This window comes from Triticum aestivum, chromosome 5B, assembly GCF_018294505.1.
Source record: "Triticum aestivum cultivar Chinese Spring chromosome 5B, IWGSC CS RefSeq v2.1, whole genome shotgun sequence".
NCBI lineage: Eukaryota > Viridiplantae > Streptophyta > Magnoliopsida > Poales > Poaceae > Triticum > Triticum aestivum.
In genome coordinates this window covers 456,140,893-456,159,443 of record NC_057807.1, presented here as the reverse complement: position 1 = coordinate 456,159,443, position 18,551 = coordinate 456,140,893, and the positions used below count along the sequence as shown (strand labels likewise).

Genomic DNA, 18,551 nt, shown 5'->3' with positions numbered 1-18,551 from the left:
ATCATCGAAAGCAACCATAATAAGCAACACAACAAGGCAAAAATAAAAGTGCTCTAAAAATATGAAGTTGACTTTTCTAGGATACGTCTGGTCATATGAGGAATGACCAGAGTGATTTAATTGGAAGTGGATCAATGGATATTTCTAAACATTTCAATATGATGGAATCAAGGGGTTTATGGATTTGCAAGAAGTGTACAGAAATATATTTTTGGAAAATGAGCAAAGATACCCATTTAACAAAGGATGATTTTAGAAGCATCTAGGATTTGGTTTCACTAGATTTGGAGTTCAAATGAATTTCTTATGAATTTGCAAAGTTGGCTATACATGAAGAAATAGACCATTATTTGAGGTGATACAGAAAGTATTAGTAAAAATGTTCAAAAACTAAGTTTTGAACTTATAGACATCTAGGATTTTGAATCATGGAATTTGGATAAAAAATGGGCTCTCTGTGATTTTTCTAAAGTTCATTACAGAAATGGAAAAACGAGATTTGATAAATGTTTGTGAAGAAAAAGTCTCTGGAAAAATGTGCAAGTTGCACCAACAGGTAGATGATTTATAGAGTCACTAGAAATTTGAATCAGCAAATTTGGAGTCTATCTGAATTCTCTAGAGATTTTACAATATTTATAAAAAGAGAAAAAGGAAGAAAAGATGTCAACCTTATAAAGCGCACTAGGCGAAGCCCAGCTAAACAGCGCCTACTGGGCTCGGCCCAGTGGCTCAGCTGCACGAGGGAAGAGGTGACGCCGAAGGCGCACTACAAGAGAGCGCCACCCAGCGGGGAAAGCGGATCGGCTAGAAGCCGTTTCCACTTAAACTTGCGGGCCCGATCCACAGGGTCGCCGACACGCGGGCCCCACGCCATCTTTCTCTCTCTACCCGCCTCCTCCTTCTTCCTCCCGACGGGCAGAGGCAGGGGCGGACGCCGCGCTCGCCCCTGGCGGCACAGGCCACCTCCGGCCAAGCTGCGGCCATCGGAGGGGCCACCGGAGGGCGGCTCATCGGGGGAGCTCATCAGGGTCAGCGGGAGATGCCCGGGGCGCGCCCGACACTGGCCTAGGTGGACGGCTACTCAGGCGGTTATGGGCAGGGGGGCACGGTGCCCCGGCGGACTGGGCGATGGGGGGAAAGGGGTCGCCGGGATTTGGCGGTTCTTCTGGAGGGGAGAGGAGGTGGGGAGGACCTCGTCCTTGCCCGAATCGGAGCGGAGGCCAGCGGCAGCATTCCAGCCATGGGTGGCTGCTGGAGGGCACGAGAGGGATGGGGAGGCTGTCCAGGAGGTGCACGGGAGAGAGAGGGGTCCAACCGAGGCGAGAGAGAGCTCGGGGGATGCATTATATGGAGGAGGCACCGGTGCTCCGTGGGCAGCGTCCACGGACGCGCTCGGTGAGCTCTGCAGAGGGGGAGGAGAGAGGTCCAGGAGGGGCCCGACACCTTGCCGTGTCTCAGACGCCGAGGCAACCTCGGGGGACACCACCCCGCCGCCCAAGGCCGTCTTATGCCCTTGGCATGGGTGAGCTACAGTGCGGGAGGGCACTGTAGCGTGCTCCAGAGCACGAGCTCTGCACGCCATGGCATTGTTTATGTGCCAGGGGCGTGTCCACTAGTGTCTGGGGCTTTGTGGGGTGAGTAAACAAAGGGGAGGTGGCCTTGGATGCCCTGGTGAACCACTAGGAGAGGAGAGAGGTTGAGGGAGAGAGAGAAAAGGGTTGTCCAGAGAGGTAAATGGGGGGTTTTACCGCTCAATCATTGAGCTTTGGAATAGGGGGAGCTACTGGAGGTTGCTGGTGATCAGGTTCAGCTGTGGTAAAAATGGGGAGTCAAGGAGATTAGTGGAAGTGGTCAAAAATGGAATTTTGGTAAAGTGGCAGAAGGTGTTTGATGCTTGTCTGGTTAAGCAAATAATCTCCATTTGGCATGAGGATCAACAGGGTGAAATGGCACATATAATTAGGGCCTTCCACCAATTTGGAGCTTATTTGGGCAAAGTTGCCAATGCAACTTTTGTAAACCCTAGAAATTAGCAGAAGTGAACTTGTGCAGATCTAGTTGAGAAAATCACTTCTCCTTGATGCACCACTTGGTGTAGTGTCAGCATTTGAGGTTATGAACATGTCCACAAAAGTTGAGATCAAAAGGAGAAAGTTACCAATGTAGAGTTGTTCAAATTTGGTTCTGGACAGGAATGGTTTTCGGGCACTTTGATCAAGGTAACTTGTTCTCCAACTTGTGCCACTTGGTCTAGATGAATAATTAGAACATTTTAGCATGTTCACAAGGTTTGAGAACATTTGTAAATGTTTGGCAATGTAAAGTTGCTCAAACTTCAAAATGGACAGAAATGGTTTTGTGGGGAGTTGATGATGTCATATTGTTCTCCAAGTCATGACACTTGGCAAGATCATCTAATATGTCATATGTGACATGCTAGAATTTTCTTGGAAGTTTTGGAGAATACTTCCTTTGTAAATATTTCAAAAGCTTGAAATATCCAGAAATGGTTTTTGAGGGATTTAACCAATATTTTGAACATGACCATGTGTTGAAACTCTTATATATGGACAATATATGTCCACTGAGTTCCCTAGGTTTTACCAAATATTTTTGAAACAATAAAATAATTTTTCCCCATTAAAGACCATTTCTGGCCTTAAGAAAAAGCTTTTTAAATAAAATAGAAAAATAACTTTTAAAATTATATTTTTGTGGTTTCTGGGTATCCTATATCTAATAGGAGTCAAATATACTTTTGGAAAGATTTTACTGCCCTTAATTAAGTACTTGCAGTGCAAACCTCAATTCAGGGGTTTTTGAAAAACTAATTTTTTGAAAATACTATTTGGCCAAATTATTTTTGCAAGAAATTATTTTTATGTCCTATACACATGGCATGATCATAGGGAAAGGTTTTTGGAGCAAGTAGATGAAGTATAGAAGTTGGAGGATTTATTTGATTTTTAGAGCACTTGTAAACAGCAAACAAAAATCCAATCAAGCAAAGTCCAAAACACTCAAAAGTTTTTGTCAAAACACATTTTATCATGATTTATTAGCTTAAGTTTTGTGGCATGAAAATCAGGGTGTGACACAGACGCCGTCGTTCTCCTTCCCGGCTTTGTCGGCGACACCCCACCGCGCTTGGATCTCCGCCGACCTCTCCGCAGCAGCGCGTGCGTCCTTTCTTGCTTGCAGCGGCGGGCCTCTCTTTTCTTGAGTGCTTTCTGACTTTTCCGCTCCCTCTGTGTGGCTTTGGCCGCCTCTTGCTCTACCGGCCATTCAGCTTGGCATCTTCAAATTCCTCCCACATAGTTGTGAGGTCGCGAGCGGCGATGAACTCGGCACGGCGGGATGCCATCGCTTCCCTACCATTTTGTGTGCGTTCATGGGCGGCGAGGAACTCGGCGTGGCGGGATGCCATTGCTTCCTTACCGGTTAGTGTGCGGTGCGGTGGCATGAACGACGCTTGGTGAGAGCTCTGGGGTGGAGTGGCCGGATAACCGTATAGTGCATTGGTTTGTCAAGAGCTCAAGGACAGAAGACGAAGCAAATTAGGATTCCCCTTCAATCCTGGTCATTTATTACCGAGTAAAATGCATTGGCGGTCATCGAACTTGTCTTGATAGCTCACTTTGATCATTGTATATGAGATATGGTGATTATACGGTCGCTGGCTCAGCGTATAGCTCCGTATTTGTATGGTTGATCAGTCAAACAGTCCACATGCGCCTCATCAGCTCGTGTTCTTTATCTATCTACCTGGGCCTACCTGTGAATGGAGAAAGAAATACTGTAAAAACCAAAATTATGTGTATGTGGGGAATCAAACCACGGACTCGTCGTTGCAACGCACCCTCGTCAGCCAAATGAAAATGAAGTACTTCGCGTCAGACACTCACGCTTACGCTGTCAAAGCATGCTAATGCATGCACGTCACCCTCTAAATCAAAGTCCTGCTCATGGCGCAACGCAAACGGCGAGCCCAACACCTGCGCGCCCCGGCGGTGCCTGACATTACTGTTTAGACGTTTGATGGAGGCCTACGTGAACACCGAGCATGTATTCACCTAGCTCAACACCAACGGTCATACTCGGACCGCCTTGCTCATGTATATCGTCCATCACAACGACAATCTATAAAACAACCTAAGCTAGAGAGGGTACTATGGTAGTATGGTACGGGGTATGTACTATCGTGAGCGACCGATCTTAGTGCCACTGCACACCGAAACCCCTTCCATCGCCAGCGCACGCTTCCCGCCTGAAATGGTCACCGTCTCTCCAAAATGTCAATGCCGCATTCACCGGACTTAACTGCAGGTGCAATTGGTGTGTCACTGACATGCGGGCCAGACGCCCATTGGGCCCACATGTCAGTAACCCAAACGCATCTGCAGTTAAGTCACTAAAGCAGCGTCCGCATTCACGCTCGACGAACCTACTTCGGCGCCAGTTGTGCATCCGTCTGCCGCGGCTCATTGCCATTTTCCCGCTATATTAACTTGAGCCCCAGCTCCCAGCCATAGCCAAAGACCCACACTTATTCTCCTCCGGTCCCTTCCTTCTGTCGGCACCACTTCAACCATGGCCTCCTGGCGCTCCGAAGCTCTCTTGGACGTACTGTCGTAGGAGCAGACAAGGGACATCGGCGGCTCCGCTCCGGGCGCGCTCCAAAGCTCTCTTCAACGTACTGTCGCAGGAGCAAACGAAGGAGATCGCCGGCACCCCCCGGGCCGCCCTCCGCCGCCACGACCACGAAGCCAGCGCACGTGCGCGGGCGCAGCCGACAGCGAGGAAGAGTAGTACACGGTAGGTCGCCGCCGCTCTGGTCCTGGGAAGGCCACCGCTACTCCACTCAGTCTACGCAAAGCTTGGTGGGGTAAACGTCGGCGGCCGATTAGCCGCTTGACGGCGCCGTGGAGGCGGAAATCTTCATAACCTTGTGCTCCGGCTGAAGGAGGAGGTTATCGAGGCGCATGAGGAGGAGGCAAAGGCAATGGCCGGCTTTCTTGGGTTCATGGCCGGACATGGTGGTCGGGCTCCGACGATCGTTTAGATTAGGTTTACAGTAGGTTTAGTACGGTTTGTGCGAAATATGTAATGAATTTCATCTAGTTTGTAGGAAAAGTTTTTGAAATGTAATGAATTTCATCCGGTTAATTTCATCCGGTTAATTTGAAATTTGCTTTGTTTGCATGAATTTCGTCCGGTTAGTTCATATAGTTGTTGAAAGGTATGCGGGCAGCATCGGATGGCATCCATCAGTGTCCTCGGACAGATGCCGGTGTAAATTTGTGGGCCAGCGCTGGAGATGCCCTAACTATCATGCTATAATCGCTAACAATCCTCCATTATTGGGCAGGGAACAGTTATCCCTCAATCAAAATCAGATCCGCGGTGTTTCGCACTCCTCCCGCGTAAGAGTGTAAACTCTTGCTTACATAAAAATGGAGCAAGTGGACAGCACTGTAGCACGTCATATCGCTCGAACTAGCCCGCCTAACGAGCGGGAAAGCACCGCCCTCATCATTTTGTTCTGGATTTCTATCGATCGATCGCGCGAAAATGTTACGCTTCGCAAGTTCTAAAGGAAAAGGCGGCACACTTACGACTCGTACGCGTCGCAACCCCGACAGTCCGGCTCGCACGCCGCTCACCAGAGGGGACACGCGTTGTCTTGCAATTTCACTGACATGTGGGACCGTAATTGAATAAACCGTCGATAGCCGAAATCTAATCGCTCGGCGGGCTTCGGCTGAGAAGAGATCGCCCGCACGCCGTGCACGGACTCCAAAAAATATATGGTGATAATGTGAGGTGGGCCATGCTGGAGTCTTCTACCTCTTGAGCACTGCGTTGGATTTCCCCGAAGAGGAGAGGATGATGCAGCAAAGTAGCGTAAGTATTTTCCTCAGTTTTTGAGAACCAAGATATCAATCCAGTAGGAGACCATGCACAAGTCCCTCGTACCTACACAAAACGATAGCTACTCGCAACCAACGCGATTAGGGGTTGTCAATCCCTTCACGGTCACTTACGAGAGTGAGATCTGATAGAGATGATAAATAATATTTTTGGTATTTTTGATAGATAGATGCAAAGTAAAAAGTAAAAGGCAAAGTAAAAACAAAGCAAGTAAATAAAGTGATAGAGATTGATATGACGAGAATAGACCCGGGGGCCATAGGTTTCACTAGTGGCTTCTCTCAAGAGCATAGATATTCTACGGTGGGTGAACAAATTACTGTTGAGCAATTGACAGAATTGAGCATAGTTATGACATCTAGGCAATGATCATGTATATAGGCATCACGTCCGAGACAAGTAGATCGAAACGATTCTGCATCTACTACTATTACTCCACTCATCGACCGCTATCCAGCATGCATCTAGAGTATTAAGTTAAAAACAGAGTAACGCCTTAAGCAAGATGACATGATGTAGAGGGATAAATTCATGCAATATGATAAAAACCCCATCTTGTTATCCTCGATGGCAACAATACAATACGTGCCTTGCAACCCTTTCTGTCATTGGGTAAGGACACCGCAAGATTGAAGCAAAAGCTAAGCACTTCTCCCATTGCAAGAACTACCAATCTAGTTGGCCAAACCAAAAAGGATAATTCGAAGAGACTTGCAAAGATAACTCAATCATACATAAAATAATTCAGAGAAGAATCAAATATTTTCCATAGATAATACTGGATCATAAATGCACAATTCATCGGTCTCAACAAACACACCGCAAAAAGAAGATTACATCGAATAGATGTCCACAAGAGAGGGGGAGAACATTGTATTGAGATCCAAAAAGAGAGAAGAAGCCATCTAGCTACTAGCTATGGACCCAAAGGTCTGAAGTAAACTACTCACACTACATAGGTGGGGCTATGGTGTTGATGTAGAAGCCTTCCGTGGTGGATGCCCCCTCCGGCGGAGCTCCGGAACAGGCCCCAAGATGGGATCTCGTGGATACAGAAGGTTGCGGCGGTGGAATTAGGTTTTTGGCTCCTATTCTGATCATTTGGGGATACGTAGGTATATATAGGAGGAAGGAGTACCTCAGTGGAGTGTCAGGGGGCCCACGAGGTAGGGGGGCGCGCCCTCCACCCTTGTGACCGCCTCTGGCACTTCTTGGAGTAGGGTCCAAGTCTCCTGGATCACAATCGGTGAGAAAATCACGTTCCCGAAGGTTTCATTCCGTTTGCACTCCGTTTGATATTCCGTTTCTTCGAAACACTGAAATAGGCAAAAAGCAGCAATTCTGGGCTGGGCCTCCGGTTAATAGGTTAGTCCCAAAAATAATATAAAAGTGGAAAATAAAGCCCAATATAGTCCAAAACAGTAGATAAAGTAGCATGGAGCAATAAAAAATTATAGATACGTTGGAGACGTATCAGGCATCCCCAAGCTTAATTCCTGCTCGTGCTCGAGTAGGTAAATGATAAAAAAAGAATTTTTGATGCGGAGTGATACTTTGGCATAATTTTAATGTAAATCTTCTTAATTGTGATATGAATATTTAGATCCGAAAGATTCCAGAGAAAAGTTCATATTGACACAAAAATAATAATACTTCAAGCATACTAATCAAAGCAATCATGTCTTCTCAAAATAACATGGCAAAAGAAAGTTCATCCCTACAAAATCATATGGTTAGGCTATGCTTCATTTTCATCACACAAAGATGTTCCCAACTTCTATACCCCCGATGACAAGCCAAGCAATTGTTTCATACTTAAATAATCTCAAACTTCTTCAACCTTCACGCAATACATGAGCGTGAGCCATGGATATAGCACTATGGGTGGAATAGAATATGATGACGGGGATTGTGTGGAGAAGACAAAAAAGGAGAAAGTTTCACATTGACGAGGCTAGACAATGGGCTATGGAGATGCCCATCAATTGATGTCAACATGAGGAGTAGGGATTGCCATGCAACGGATGCACTAGAGCTATGAATACTCAACAAAAGAAAACTAGTGGGTGTGCATCCAACTCGCTTGCTCATGAAGACCTAGGGCATTTGAGGAAGCCCATCGTAGGAATATACAAGCCAAGTTCTATAATGAAAAATTCTCACTAGTATGAAAAGGACAACTTTATGAGACTCACTACATGAGGAACAAGGTGCTACTTTGAAGAACAATATATGAGACTCACTACATGAAGGACAAGGTGCTACTTTGATGCACAAGTGTGGAAAAAGAGATAGTAGCATTGCCCTTTTTATTTATTTTCTTTTTTTGGCCTTTTTTTTCTTTTGGCCTTTCTCTTTTTTTGGGGCAATGCTCTAATAATTATGATCATCACACTTCTATTGATTACAACATAAGGATTACAACTCGAAACTTAGAACAAGATATGACTCTATATGAATGCCTCCGGCGGTGTACCGGGATGGTGCAATGAATCAAGAGTGACATGTATGGAAAATAATGCATGGTGGCTTTGCCACAAATACGATGTCAAATACATGATCATGCAATGGCATTATGACAAAAGTAATGTATGTCATGATGATGATGGTGGAAGTTGCATGGCAATATATCTCGGAATGGCTATGGAAATGCCATAATAGGTAGGTATGGTGGCTGTTTTGAGGAAGATATAAGGAGGTTTATGTGTGATAGAGCGTATCGTATCACGGGGTTTGGATGCACCGGCGAAGTTTGCACCAACTCTCAAGGTGAGAAAGGGCAATGCACGGTACCGAAGAGGCTAGCAAAGGTGGAAAGGTGAGAGTGCGTATAATCCATGGACTCAACATTAGTCAAAAGAACTCATATACTTATTGCAAAAATTTAGAAGTCATCAAAAATCAAGTACTACGCACATGATCCTAGGGGGATAGATTCGTAGGAAAAGACCATCGCTCGTCACCGACCGCCACTCATAAGGATGCACAAGCCAGGTACACTTCATGTTTCAAATTTGTTACACAACTTTAACCATACGTGCATGCTACAGGACTTGCAAACTTCAACACAAGTATTTCTCAAATTCATAATCACCCAACTAGCACGACTTTGATATTATCACCTCCATATCTCAAAATAATTATCAAGCATCAAACTTATCTTAGTATTCAATTCACTCAAAAGAAAGTTTCACATATCTTGAATACCAAGTATATTAATGTTAAGAAAATTACCATGCTATTAACGACTCTCAAAATAATCTAAGTGAAGCATGAGAGATCAATAGTTTCTTTAAAACAAATCCACCACCGTGCTCTAAAAGATATAAGTGAAGCACTAGAGCAAAAATTATCACGCTCAAAAGATATAAGTGAAGTACTATGAGCAAAACTATCAAGCTCAAAAGATACAAGTGAAGCACATAGAGTATTCTAACAAATTCCAATTCATATATGGCTCTCTCAAAAGGTGTGTACAGCAAGGATGATTGTGGTAAACTAACAAGCAAAGACACAAATAATACAAGACGCTCCAAGCAAAACACATATCATGTGGTGAATAAAAATATAGCTCCAAGTAAATTACCGATGAAAGTGGATGAAAGAGGGGATGCCTTCCGGGGCATCCCCAATCTTTGACTTTTTGGTGTCCTTGGATTATCTTGGGGGTGCCATGGGCATCCCCAAGCTCAGGCTCTTGCCAGTCCTTGTTCCATAATCCATCAAAAGAATTCACCCAAAACTTGAAAACTTCACAACACAAAACTCAACAGAAATCTCGTGAGCTCCGTTAGAGAAAGAAAACAAAAGACTACTTCATGGTACTGTAATGAACTCATTATTTATTTATATTGGTGTTAAGCCTACTATATTCCAACTTCTCTATGGATTATAAACTCTTTTACTAGCCATAGATTCATCAAAATAAGCAAACAACACATGTAAAACGGAATCTGTCAAAAACAGAAAAGTCTGTAGCAATCTGTAACTAACGCAAACTTCTGGAACTCTAAAAATTCTACCAAAATAGGAAGTCCTGGATAATTTGTTTATTGAACAGCAGCAAAAAGAATCAATGCAAAATCATGTTCCTGTGATTTAACAAAATTATATTGGTGTGCGCAAAGTTTCTGTTTTTCAGCAGAATCAAATCAACTATCATGGTAGGTTATCCTATAGGTTCTACTTGGCACAAACACTAATTAAAACATAAAACCACATCCAAACAGAAGGTAGATGGATTATTTATTCCTAAACATAAGCAAAAACAAAAAACACAAAATAAAATTGGGTTGCCTCCCAACAAGTGCTATCATTTAACGCCCCTAGCTAGGCATAAAAGCAAGGATAGATCTAGGTAGAGCCGTCGTAATAAGATAGATCGGTGAAACTCATTTCATATTCTCTACGTTCGGCAGCAAGTTTTCTTTGAGGTAAGAATAAGTAATCAAAAGGGATAAATTTAATAGGGCAAAAATCCCCAAGATCAATTTTAGGAGGTATAGGTTCCTCTTTCGGCCCTTCATAATGAACAACCAACTCATCATTATAAGCGTTCTTTTGACAGAACCTTGTGATTCTACACTCAAGAAAGTATCCTAACTCATCGTTTCGAATAGACAAATCATCATTAAGTTCAGAGATTCTATCAATTAAAATATTGGTTGGCACCTTTTTTCTAAGGTATTCATTGAAAGCAACATAGTCAGGAGATTGAAAATGCATAATTTCTTCTTGATCAAAGAGGATAGATTCTATGGGAGGATGGCCAGCGTCCACCCTATAATGCGCAAAGATCTCTTTGGCCTCTTTTATTATAAATCTGAATTCATGAGCCAAAAAGATAGTAGCGGCACGCTTAACAGAGGAGTGTTCGATATTAGAAAACTCTAGGAAAATCCTTTGTATAGAAGGGTGCATATGCATAAATTGCCTTTCAAGTTCAACGATAAGCATGGCAATGGCATTAGCAAGACTACTGGTTCTATGATGAATAGAACTGCCCATAGAGGGCAAAGCACCGGCACAAGTAAAGAAATTTTGAATAACTCCTTTTCCAATAATATTACCACTACCGATTCGAAATCTTTTTGTATGATAGGTAGGGGATTCTTCAGCAGGAGCTTCAGAATTTTCCGTGATATTATTATCGACCATGTTGGCAATAATTTCCCCAGTTTCAGACATGTGACAAGCGAGCAAACAAACACACGAGCAAACAAGCGGACGGGAAAAGGCAAACGGGAAAGAGAGGAGGAGATTGGGAAAGAGAGGGCAAATAAAATGGCAAGGGTGAAGTGGGGGAGAGGAAAACGAGAGGCGAATGGCAAATAATGTAATGCGAGAGATATGGATTGCGATGGGTACTTGGTATGGTTGACTTGCTTGTGTGAGCTTCCCCGGCAACGGCGCTAGAAATTCTTCTTGCTACCTCTTGGGCACTGCGTTGGATTTCCCCGAAGAGGAGAGGATGATGCAGCAAAGTAGCGTAAGTATTTCCCTCAGTTTTTGAGAACCAAGGTATCAATCCAGTAGGAGACCATGCACAAGTCCCTCGTACCTACACAAAACGATAGCTACTCGCAACCAACACGATTAGGGGTTGTCAATCCCTTCACGGTCACTTACGAGAGTGAGATCTCATAGAGATGATAAATAATATTTTTGGTATATTTGATAGATAGATGCAAAGTAAATAGTAAAAGGCAAAGTAAAAACGAAGCAAGTAAATAAAGTGATAGAGATTGATATGATGAGAATAGACCCGGGGGCCATAGGTTTCACTAGTGGCTTCTCTCAAGAGCATAGATATTCTACGGTGGGTGAACAAATTACTGTTGAGCAATTGACAGAATTGAGCATAGTTATGAGTATATCTAGGCAATGATCATGTATATAGGCATCACGTCTGAGACAAGTAGATCGAAATGATTCTACATCTACTACTATTACTCCACTCATCGACCGCTATCCAGCATGCATCTAGAGTATTAAGTTAAAAACAGAGTAACGCCTTAAGCAAGATGACATGATGTAGAGGGATAAATTAATGCAATATGACAAAAAACCCATCTTGTTATCCTCGATGGAAACAATACAATACGTGCCTTGCCACCCTTTCTGTCACTGGGTAAGGACACCGCAAGATTGAACCCAAAGCTAAACACTTCTCCCATTGCAAGAACTACCAATCTAGTTGGCCAAACCAAAAAGGATAATACGAAGAGACTTGCAAAGATAACTCAATCATACATAAAAGAATTCAGAGAAGAATCAAATATTTTCCATAGATAATACTGGATCATAAACCCACAATTCATCGGTCTCAACAAACACACCGTAAAAATAAGATTACATTGAATAGATCTCCACAAGAGAGGGGGTGAACATTGTATTGAGATCCAAAAAGAGAGAAGAAACCATCTAGCTACTAGCTATGGACCCAAAGGTCTGAAGTAAACTACTTACACTTCATCGGAGGGGCTATGGTGTTGATGTAGAAGCCCTCCGTGGTGGATGCCCCCTCCGGCAGAGCTCCAGACCAGGCCCCAAGATGGGATCTCGTGGATATAGAAGGTTGCGGCGGTGGAATTAGGTTTTTGGCTCTTGTTCTGATCGTTTGGGGATACACATGTATATATAGGAGGAAGGACTACATCGGTGGAGCGTCAGGGGGCCCACGAGGTAGGGGGGCGCGCCCAGGGGAGTGCGCCCTCCACCCTCGTGACCACCTCTGGCATTTCTTGGAGTAGGGTCCAAGTCTCCTGGATCACGTTCGCTGAGAAAATCACGTTCCCGAAGGTTTCATTCCGTTTGGACTCCGTTTGATATCCCGTTTCTTCGAAACACTGAAATAGGCGAAAAATAGCAATTCTGGGCTAGGCCTCCGATTAATAGGTTAGTTCGAAAAATAATATAAAAGTGGAAAATAGAGCCCAATATAGTCCAAAACAGTAGATAAAGTAGCATGGAGCAATCAAAAATTATAGATACGTTGGAGACGTATCAGAGTCCGGACCGCTTCCGGAGCCCGCTCTCACCACCCTGGCCCCTCAAGACACCAGCTGCCTGCTACATGCATAGCAAGTAGTCCCCGCTTATGTGGAGGAGAGAGAGGCATTGACAAAGTCAAGGAGTAACAGTGGAGACAATAGCTTTCATCAAAAATAAACAATGAATACTCGTTGCTCGTCCTCTATATTGGAAAGAATACTTTCATTCGCTGACATGCGGGACGTCAATCATCCTGGTCCACCTGCCCCATGCACAAAATTATCCTAGTCTACCCCGGTCATATCGCAGGCCCAACCTTCCCCACTATAAGTTGTTCGGACGAAGGAACCATCATGACTTCGTTGAATTCCGCTTCTTCAAGAAAACTTACTGTACCCGCAATACTGCTACCACACGTGAAGACTGGACGGCACTGTACCACGTCATATCACTGAAACCCACTAGGCCAAACTAGCCCGCCTAGGTCATCTATTTTGGAATGGAGGGAGTACGTCTCTGCACTGCTATGATTTTGTGTTGCACGTTCTCTGTACTTATGCTACGATTTTCCTACCCTATGAACCAAATGAGGCCTGAATGTATGTCGATTATTGTCTGATCGATCGCTAAGCCTACAATTTTAGGATCTAGGGCTATTGGTCGATCGACGAGGAATAAGTATAAGTGTACCACGAGCTCATCAGCCCCAACGTTTCTCTTCGGTGAGTGTTTTGCAAGTACTATAGCTCGCACAGTAGCTAGCCTACTAACACCAAGAATCATCAAACAAGCCCTGTTGATATGATAAACAGTTCAAACTTACATCTAAGCATGCCATATATTACATCAAAAGCTGGTGAGGATACATCTGTTTCCATAACTCGGAGAGGGTTCGCATGATTCATCGCATGATTCACTATCAAACAAAAGTAGCAAGATCCGCCCACACAAGATAGTGCACTAGCCCTAAGACACTACAAGAAATATGTCAACTAGTGACCTTCTGTGACTGACCCTGGAAGAATTGGTCATAGACTATGACCATTTCAGACCAATTGGTCAAAAGCTGTTCGGGGGGCTCCAAACCCTAAACTATAACGACCATTTGGCCAGAAAGGTCGTAATTTCCTTACACAAAATGGTCATAAAGCAGATAGCACTGCTCCGCTGCCTTATTTCTAGATGATCATGACCAATATAGATGGTCATAACCTTGTAAATTGTGGTGGGTTGCTATGACTAGGCACCACCTCATTAGTTTTGCCTATGTGTCATGTCCATGTGGCAGTTTTTGCCCTATGTTGTGAAGCAACCTATATTTCTGTCATTCCCAAAATTCCCAAAAAAATCTCATAAATTCTTTGGGTCATATCTTCATCAAATATGTAAAAAACCTTCCTTGCCTAGTTCAGAAATAATTCAAAAATATTCATTTTCCTATTCTGTTCAGAAAAACACTTTGTGAAGAAAGTACCACTTTGGCATGTCCAAATGGTATCCATTTTCTACAATACTTTCCTATGCCCAAATAACCATCCTCCACCAAATGCCAGCTCAATCCATTCATTATTTTGAGCCCAGCTTCAACATTCGTATTTATGTCCAGTGTGGTACTTTGCAAAGCAAGTACCACCTACGCTCCTCCTTTTGAGTTGAAAATTTGTGAAGACGGTCTTCTTAGTAACTGATCATCCTCAGCCAAAACTCACGCCCATTAGCCATGTGCATTTCCTGTACCGCTAATCAAACACTTGGTTGCTTATTCATGTTTGAGCATCGATCGGTCTCCTTGTGAGAATCTTATGTTGTGATTTTCTTCCTAGCACCTACCTGGGGAGTGCCCAACCCACTAGACATGCCTAGGCCGCCCAGAACACATGGCAACGCCACAGTCACGCTGTGACAACGCGTCGGGCATGCGAGTTTACGCGCTCTAGAGTTGGGGCCCTCGACCACCATCCAAACCTCGATGTATCACCACCAAACCATGTATTTATGATTAAGTAGGTACTTATGTAACTAGAAATGATTTTTGGAAAAAATAAATAGCAAACAATGAGGCAGCTGCAGTTCAAATTTGACCCGCTTCCTGCTAAATCGGCGGGAATTTGTCTTTTTCACCAGAGGTGGATCAAAACTTTTGACACCCAACCATTTTGTCAATTGTGCATTAAATATGACCTAGTATTTTATAAAATTGATTTGGTCCAATTTTGCAACAAATATATGGTATGTCCTTCACAAAAAAACTCATTTCAGGCACTCGGAAAATGGAAAATGAATTTTCCATGCATAGAAAATGAAAACTTCCTTAGGCAACATTGTTTGCCATTCCAAGATGCACCCTTGTGCACAATATGAGATCATTTGAACAAACTATGCCATGAATCTGGCCATAAGATTGATCATTTGGCTTAAAGGCCATGAATCTTCACGCATGATAGCTCATTTCTGAGAATACATTTTTAAAATAATTTCCGTATTACAAGTTTATTATTTTTGCTGGAAACTTGGTCATATATAATGACACAATGCGAAGGTTTTCCATTTTTTTGATTTTTTTGAATTGTTTATGCCCGTTTCAAAATGCGGTCAAAACGGCGGGCTAGACAGTTCCTAGATAGTGGTTGAATCTTGGAAACCTTTTGATGTTTCTCCGATTAAATAGATATTATGTACCTATAAATAATTTTGTAAAAAATAAAGAGCAAAACAAGAGGCACCCGCAGTTCAAATTTGACCCCCTTCCAGTTGAATCGGCGGAAATTTGTCTTTTTCACCAGAGGTGGATCAAAACTTTTTATACCCAACCATTTGATCAATTGTGCATTAAATATGGACTAGTATTTTAGAAAAGTGATTTGGTTCAATTTTGCAATAATTATTTGATAGGTTCTTCACAAAAAAACCTCATTTGGGGCACTCGAAAAATGGAAAATGGCTCTTTTGTGCAATGAAAGTGAAAACTTCCCAAAGCAACATTGTTTGGAATTCCAAGATGCACCCTTGTGCACAATATGAGATCATTTGAACAAACTATGCCATGAATGTGGCCATAAGATTGATCATTTGGCTTGAAAGCCATGAATCTTCACGCATGATAGCTCATTTCTGAGAAACACTTTTTAAAAATAATTTCCGTATTACAACTTTATTATTTTTCCTGGAAACTTGGTCATATATAACGACATGATGCGAAGGTTTTCCAATTTTTTAATTTTTTTGAATTTTTTATGCCCGTTTCAAAATGCGGTCAAAACGGTGGGCTTGACCGTTCCTAGCTAGTGGTTGAATCTTGGAAAACTTTTGATGTTTCTATGATTAAATAGATACTTATGTACCTAGAAATGATTTTTGGAAAAAATAAAGAGCAAAATAAGAGGCACCTGCAGTTCAAATTTGACCCGCTTCCACGTAAATCGGCGGAAATTTGTCTTTTTCACCAGAGGTGGATCAAAACTTTTTACACCCAACCATTTGGTTAATTGTGCACTAAATATGGCCTAGTTTTTTATAAAATTGATTTGGTCCAATTTTGCAACAAATATATGGTAGGTCCTTCACAAAAAAACTCATTTCGGGCACTCGAAAAATGGAAAATGAATTTTCCGTGCAAAGAAATGAAAACTCCCTTAGACAACATTGTTTGCCATTCCAAGATGCACCCTTGTGCACAATATGAGATCATTTGAACAAACTATGCCATGAATGTGGCCATAAGATTGATCATTTGGCTTCAAAGCCATTGATCTCCACACATGATAGCTCGTTTCTGAGAACACTTTTTTAAAAGAATTGTCGTATTACAAATTTATTATTTTTCCTGATAATTTGGTCATGTATAATGACACAATGTGAAGGTTTCCCATTTTTTATTATTTTTTTATTTTTTATGCACGTTTCAAATTGCGGTCAAAACGACGGGAATGACCGTTCCTAGCTAGTGGTTAAATCTTGGAATTTTTTTGGCGTTTCTATGATAAATAGATACTTAAGTACCTAAAAACGATTTTTGCAAAAAATAAAGAGCAGACTATGAGGCAGCTGCAGTTCAAATTTGACCCGGTTCCAACTGAATCGGCGAAAATTTGTCTTTTTCACGAGAGGTGGATAAAAGATTTAGACACCTAACCATTTGTTTAATTGTAAAATTGATTTGGTACAATTTTGTAACAAATATATGGTAGGTCCTTCAAAACCCCTGTTTTTAGCATTAAGAAATAATTTTTAACAGCTCATGTTTGGAATCAATCAGAATGCAGCCCACGGATCACCCCAGTGTAGTCGATCTAAGCCGTCCACCTCGTATCGATCCACCTGTCCACCTCTCCTATACGCACGCGCGTGGCACACCCTCCTCCATCGATCCCCTTCCTTCCCGAGAAACCCTAGGTCAAGCGCTGCCGCCTCCCTCTTCGTCCCCTCTCCAGATCCAGATCCGCCACCCACCTCCCTCTCCCCTCGCTGCCTCGCCTCCCCTCACCGCCTCTCCGCCCATCGCCTTCCGCACCCCCACCCCCTGACCTTCTCCCACCTCACCTCCCGTGGTCCCAATCCCGTCGAAACCCTAAGCGGCGGTAGCCGCCATGGTGAAGGGACGCACGGGGCAGTGCATCAGGCTCTATGTCCAGGGCACCATCCTCGGCTTCAAGAGGTGAGCAGCCCCATTGTTGGCCATGCTCTCGCCGGATCTGGCGATTCATTTCATGGTGAGATTGGGCGGCGCGCTGACGGCGATGTGGGGGTTGATCTGCAGGTCGAAGTCGAACCAGTACGAGAGCACGTCGCTGGTGCAGGTCGAGGGGGTGAACACCAAGGAGGACATGGCGTGGTACGCTGGGAAGCGCCTGGCGTACGTGTACAAGGTCTAGACCAAGAGCAATGGCACCCACTACTGCTGCCTCTGGGGCAAGATCACCCGCCCGCACGGCAACTCCGGCGTCGTCCGCACCCAGTTCAAGTCCAACCTCCCCACCGAGTCCATGGTCAGTGCCTGCCCTCCCTTAGTTTTTGATCCGCTGCTTGCTTTCTTGATGGTGCTTTTTTGCTGAGGTTGTCTGTTGCTTTGCGTTGTGTGCAGGGGCGCAAGGTCAGAGTGTTCATGTACCCGAGCAGCATCTAAAGTTAGCATCTGCTGCACTATCACTGATGATGTTTGTTTAAGGCTGTTGCTTTGCTTTGTGTGATTTTACTCTAGCATGTGTGTTGCATTTTGTCCTGCACCTTGAGAATGACTAGGATTTATGTTATAGAATTCCAAGTGTAGTCGCAGTATATGGAGTTGTGCAGTGTGTCCATCGAGAGATTGATGATGGTTTAGTTTGGGTCATTCAATCTGGTTGACGTAGGATTCTGTGATCTTGCCATTTTAATCCCTGAAATATGCATCCTAGGCAATATTGTCATTATGAGTTATCAATCTGTACTTGATCCATTTACATTGTATTAACTTTGTTGCTATTTGGCGTTGTGCCTATGGATGGTTGACATGATTGGTGATGCCGTATTATTGTGTCTGTTTGACTTGAGTTGTTGTACAGTTAGGGTCGCTTTCGTGTCAGGGAGTCTGACTGTAATCGTTGGCTTGCGTGATGCTAAATTCTAGATACTGTCAATAGCTTGGT

General features: G+C 43.5%; 1 pseudogene; it reads left to right on the top strand.

The window, feature by feature from the left end:
* The first annotated feature begins 17,513 nt into the window (after nt 1–17,513).
* Nucleotides 17,514–18,049, top strand: LOC123116411 (60S ribosomal protein L35a-1-like; annotated as a pseudogene).
* The last annotated feature ends 502 nt before the right edge of the window (nt 18,050–18,551 follow it).